Genomic DNA, 5878 nt, shown 5'->3' on the forward strand with positions numbered 1-5878 from the left:
GCTAAAAAAGAAGTCATATGCATAGAAAAAGTGACACTCCCCCTGAGGCAGGATAGGGAAGCAAACTCTATCATCAGAATCAGGTGCCACTAACTCGTAATTATTCTCCTGATCCCCACAGCTACAAATTCAGTGATGTTTTCTAAGAGCTACGCAAAATTCAGAATTGGCTAAAGAAACACACAGCAACACAAGGGAGTCCAACCAATCGGACATCTCCTCAGGAACCTTAGAAGACGCCTCGACAATATTTTTGCGAGAAGACATGGCCAACTAGTTCTACAAACAAGAAAGAAAGATAGATTACAGACTAAAAAATATCTCGGGCGAAGTCAAAACAACTCGGCCAGTATAATTCACGACAGCACAAACAACAAAAGGAAACCCCAGGACCCAAACCGAAGATCCAGGGGCATCCTTTGGAGGCAGTCATGTAACAAGGATTCAGGAAAACCTACATGACTAACATCCCAATAAAACTCTCAGCAAAGACAAAGAAAAGCCCTTTCCTAAAAAGCAACATCCCGAGAAGAAAAGAAAGCCAAAACAAAGTCATCAAAAGAAGTAGCAAAGTAGCAATTCAATCAGAAAACCAAAAAACAAAATGCGCCAAGCAGAGGACATCAAAGACGCAGCCTTTTTCTTTCAAAAAGAAACAAATGAAGCTATTACCCCAGAAAGCTACAACATCAAAAGGCAACAAAATGTGCAAAGCCCAAAAAAACCCTCAAGCACCGGGAGAAATACCAGAAACATGCATCACAGCAACGATTGAACGTCACAACGAAAAAAGGTTCAAACTTTCAAGCATGCAAACGCAAAATCAAAGCTTCAAAGAAATTGAAAATGGAAGATGGAATCTGGAGTCGCCCTTTCACAGCAAGGAAAGCACTAATAATCGCCAAGCAAACGTCGCAGGGTGAAACGCAAAAACTGCAAACTTCAGGCGAAAACAGAAAGAGAGAAAGAAAAGGGAAGTTACGGAGAAGAGAAACCTTTTTCCTGATTGTGAAATTCAAAATAGAGAGGCTAAGAGTAACGGGACAATTAAAAACTAATTAATGAGGGTATTAAACCCTCTCACATTCCCAAGACCAGAGCGCTAATGGAAAGCGCGCGCTTTTAGAAGAAACAAGAAACGTTTCGCATTCAAAAAAGAAAACTCTACAAAGAAGAAGTCGACAGATGCTCGAGTTCGGCTCCACCAGAGAAGGATCGAAGTCCTAAAACTAAGAACCGACCTCAAAAAAGAAGACCGAGCTCGTGCAGGGGCACTGTTAATACCCTGGGTCGAGCTGTCCGTCCCGGGATGTTCTACTGACAAGTCGACCGACCTCTTCAGGACAGGACAATCCGACCTCTTCTCAAAGAGCTCGGCCAAATCACCAGGAAAGCCCAAAAAGGGCCTAAATGGAGGAACACGACCCGAATCCAAAGGCAGCCCAAAGCCTACAAAGAGAAGGGCGGTTCCCTTGAAGATGAGCTAACCTCAACCCAAGATAAGATAAGATAACTAACTTATCTTATCTAAAAAGGTCACTCCACACCATTATAAATACACTGGAGCACCCAGGTATAACTCATACTCTGATTCTACTAAAAAACCTGTTAATACCTTTGCTAACTTAAGCATCGGAGTCCGTTGCAGGTACCCCCCACCCTCCAGTGACAAAGGATCAGCTGCATCATCAGTCCAACAAGTCGGACACGACAGCTCCGGCCGCCACCCACCAGCCGGACACGTCATCTCCGACCAGCATAGAAGATCTCGTCCGAGATTGACCTACAGTTTCAGGTAACCCTCGGAACAGTTTTGTTGCAAAAAAAAGATAAAAGAAGACATTTAAAGAAGGTCGAACATCTAGCTCCCGACATAGGAACTGGTACATTTTTATGAAAGCCCAAGAGTTCGGGTGTAACTGAGAAGGGGCAAGGTTAGAAGACCGTATCACATCCATCTCAAAGTCTGTAAAGGGTAATCGGAAACCTAACCTAGTGAAGAAACAATCGCAGGCATAGAAGAAAGGACGTTCTGAATCTTCCCTATTATCACATATGCTATGATGCCTACAAAACTCATCACAATACTCTCTATCAGTCACAGTGACACAACTAAGGATGGTGGTATCTACCCAAACCTGAAGACCAGGAGGGACCTTAGTCGACATATTTAAGATAACACGGCATGACATAAATGCTACACCTACAAACGTAAAAGTAAATCAGACTGTTACTAAAAGAAGTCGGACCTCGTCCAAAACAAGTCGGGTAAATCAGCAAAACCAAAAAGAAAGCTACTCTTTTCAAAAATTCTCCTACAACGCAACCAAATGGTGCCTCTCCTATACAACGTTGTCATATTAAAGTGGCACCATTAGGGGCAACACAATACACAAAGGGTAACAACTACGGTAATAAAAAAAGTTCTTTTAGAGAAGAAAGAATCTTTTATAATCTTTTTGGAGATAAACATTTTTTCTAACAAAAGCGCAACGTAGAGGCAAACTCAATAAAAACAATAAGCCATCCCAAGAAAACAAAAATGAGAATTCGAGTTAAAGAGAAAATGAAACCAACCTCCAAGAAGATTATGGAGTGTAACGACCCAACTTCAAGCACGTCATTGATGCGTGAGCATCTTTTCTATCTTTTTCTAGTGAATTTGCTTTTGAATTGTAAAGTTTAATCAAGATTTAAATATCTTTTAGCCACTATGGATGCTACTTTGAGTTGTATGCAATTCTGTTTATTTCAGGTAGCATTCGGATGGATTTCATGGAGTTTCTGTAGAAATAGAGAAGAAAGTGAATGATGCTATCAACTCTGACCTCCTTGTACTCCAACGGGAATAACTTGAGCTAAAGAGGTCCAATTTATGTGATTTCAGTGGCATTGGAAGGCTAACTTCCAAACCTTTCCAATGATGTATAATTGTGCACACTTCCTCTCCAGCACACTCGGCCATATTGGCGCCTAACTTGGCTTTTTCCAAGTTAGGCGCCGAAAGAAGAATCAAGACACCAATTGCGTTCGGCCAAGGTGAAGTCTAACTTCACTTTGGTGAAGTTAGGCACCAGCCAAGCATAAATCAATGGTCCCAGTGCATGATCAATGAGCATTCGAGGATTTATTTAGATTTTGATTAAAACTTTTATTTTATTTACAAATAGGAAAAGATATTATTTAGTTTTAGAAAATATATTTTACATTAATTAAGATTAGATATAAAAGGGAAAAGAATCATCCCTTAGAACTCTTCTCTTCTCTCTTATCTCATTCTGTAATTTACAATTTTTAGAATCCTTATTTTTTCTCTGAACTATGAGCAACTAAACCTCCACTGTTAAGGTTAGGAGCTCTGTTTATTCTATGGATTAAAACTATTACTTTTCTATTTTAATTCAAGTATTGATTTCAATTTCAAAAATTGTTTTTATTTTTTATTTATGAATCTGGGTGGAACAAAAGTATGACCCTTATTTTATTTGAGTTCTTGTAAAACTTGGAAAAGCTCTCTACATGAACAACAACTTGAAAACAAATTTTCCTAAATCACTAATTATCTGGACTTAACGGGATACGTGACAGATAATCCTCTTATTTTTGGGTAATTAGGGTTTCTGTGGCACATAAACTAATTTTAAACTTAACCCTCTAATTGGAATTAAGTGACCAAGGAATTGGCGATTGATGAAGGTTAGAGAAGACTAAAAAGGTCTAAGGAATTAGGGTTTAGTCACTTATAGTTTGCCAAGAATTGAATCTTGCATGATTAACATAGTTGGTAAGAAAAGTTAATCCGAAAAATAAATATCTCTAAAACCTTAACTGTTTTCTCCCATATTATTCACACCAATTTACTGCTTGCTTTAGTTTATTCTGAATTTACTGTTAATGCTTTTGAACTCTCAAAACACCATTTTCTGTTTGTCTAACTAAGTAAATCACGCAATCATTATTGCTTAGTCCATCAATCCTCGTGGAATCGACCCTCATTCACTTGAGGTACTACTTGGTACGAGCCGGTACACTTGCTGGTTAGTTTGTAGGTTATAAATTCCGCACCAAGTTTTTTGCGCTGTTGTCGGGGATTGATTGTGATTGACAACTATTAGTTGTTTGATTGCTTAGATTTGGCATTTTAGTTTAAATTTAATTTATTTTTGCTCCTTAATTTTCGAAAATTTCTGCTACTATTTTCCCTTAATTTCTGAAATTAAGTTTGATGTTACCTAGTTATTTTTTTAATTTAATTTTCCTGTTCAATTTTTTTCTCAATTTTGAAATTATCAATTTAGTATTATTTATAATTTTCGAAATTTTCTTATTTTAATTATTTAATTATTCTATTTTATTTCTTTACACAGGTTTCCTCATTGGGAATTCTCTGCACTCTAATGTAGAGAATCTCACTTTTCTTGCTTTTTGTTTGTTTATGAGCAGGAACAGGGACAAGGAACCTCTTATAAATTTTGATCCTGAACCTGAAACGACTTTGAGGCGACGCTTGCAACAAGCTAGACTTTACAAGGCTAGTGAAAATTTAAGTGAGACATTTGAAAAGAAAGCTGCAAAGTCCACTATGGATCATAATCGTGCTATTCATGCCAATGTGACAAATCCGAATGAGAATGAACAACCTAGAAGAGTGCTTGGCTCATACACTGCCCCAAATCCAGATCTCTATGGGAACAGTATTGTGGTGCCTCCTATAGCTGTAAACAACTTTGGGCTGAAGCCTCAGTTAGTCACTCTAGTGCAGCAAAATTTTTAGTATCATGGACTCCCGCAGGAAGATTCAAACCAATTTATCTCTAACTTCCTGCAGATTTGTGACATTGTGAAAACAAATAGAGTAAATCCTGAGGTTTACAAGTTCATGCTCTTTCCATTTGCTGTGAGGGATAGAGCAAAGCTGCAGCTAGATTCTCAGCCCAAAGAGAGCTTGGACACTTGGGATAAGGTAGTCATTGGATTTTTGTCCAAATTCTTCCCACCACAGAAGCTGACTAAGCTAAGGGTGGAGGTTTAGACCTTTAGGCAGAAAGATGGTGAGACCCTTTATGAAGCCTAGGAGAGGTACAAGCTGCTGACCAGGCAATGTCCCCCTAACATGTTTTCTAAATGGACTCAGCTGGAGATCTTTTATGAGGGCCTATGTAAAATATCCAAAATGTGTTTAGACAATTCTACAGGTGGTTCATTGCACATGAAGAAAACGCCTGAAGAGACTACTGAGCTTATTGAATTGGTTGCTAATAACCAATATCTTTACTCCTCTAACAGGAATCTTGTGAACTCTGGGACTCCTCAGAAGAAAGGCGCTTTGGAAGTGGAGACCTTGGATTCTATTCTTGCTCGAAACAAGGCTATGTCCCAAAAAATTAATATGCTTACTTAACACTTGAGTGGGATGCATGTTTCAGCTGTTAGTGCTCAGAATGCCCCTCAAGAGGCTTCATATGACATGAATAATGGCTTCATTCAAGGTGAGAATTATGACTATGCTCAATTTCCTTATGAACAGGTCAAATATATGGGAAATGCTCCCAGAAACCCCAATAATGATCCATATGCCAAAACCTATAATCAGGAATGGAGAAATCACCCAAATTTAGGGTGGAGAGAGCAACTTTAGAGGCCACAGAATTTTAATAATCATTCTTAGGGTGGTTTCAATAGAATAATTTCAATAATCACCAGTTTTAGTCATCTCAACAACAACCACCTCAGCAAGCAAATTCTCAATCACAGAAGAACACTGATTTGGAAGCACTAATGGCGAGTTTTATACAGGAAACCAGAGCATCAATCAAGAACTTGGAGATTCAAATGGGTCAATTAGCCATAAAAGTTAATGAAATTGATTAGAGGACCA

The 5878-nt window shown here is 38.5% G+C and overlaps 1 non-coding gene across 1 annotated transcript; it reads right to left on the reverse strand.

The window, feature by feature from the left end:
- Positions 1 to 5011: 5011 nt before the first annotated feature.
- On the reverse strand, positions 5012 to 5119 carry LOC148576004 (small nucleolar RNA R71). Its single transcript, XR_015903904.1, has one exon. It is a non-coding gene; the product is annotated as a small nucleolar RNA R71 (small nucleolar RNA).
- Positions 5120 to 5878: the final 759 nt, after the last annotated feature.

The sequence above is a fragment of the Arachis ipaensis genome, chromosome B1 (genome assembly GCF_059453495.1).
Source record: "Arachis ipaensis isolate K30076 ecotype BB chromosome B1, ASM5945349v1, whole genome shotgun sequence".
Lineage (NCBI taxonomy): Eukaryota > Viridiplantae > Streptophyta > Magnoliopsida > Fabales > Fabaceae > Arachis > Arachis ipaensis.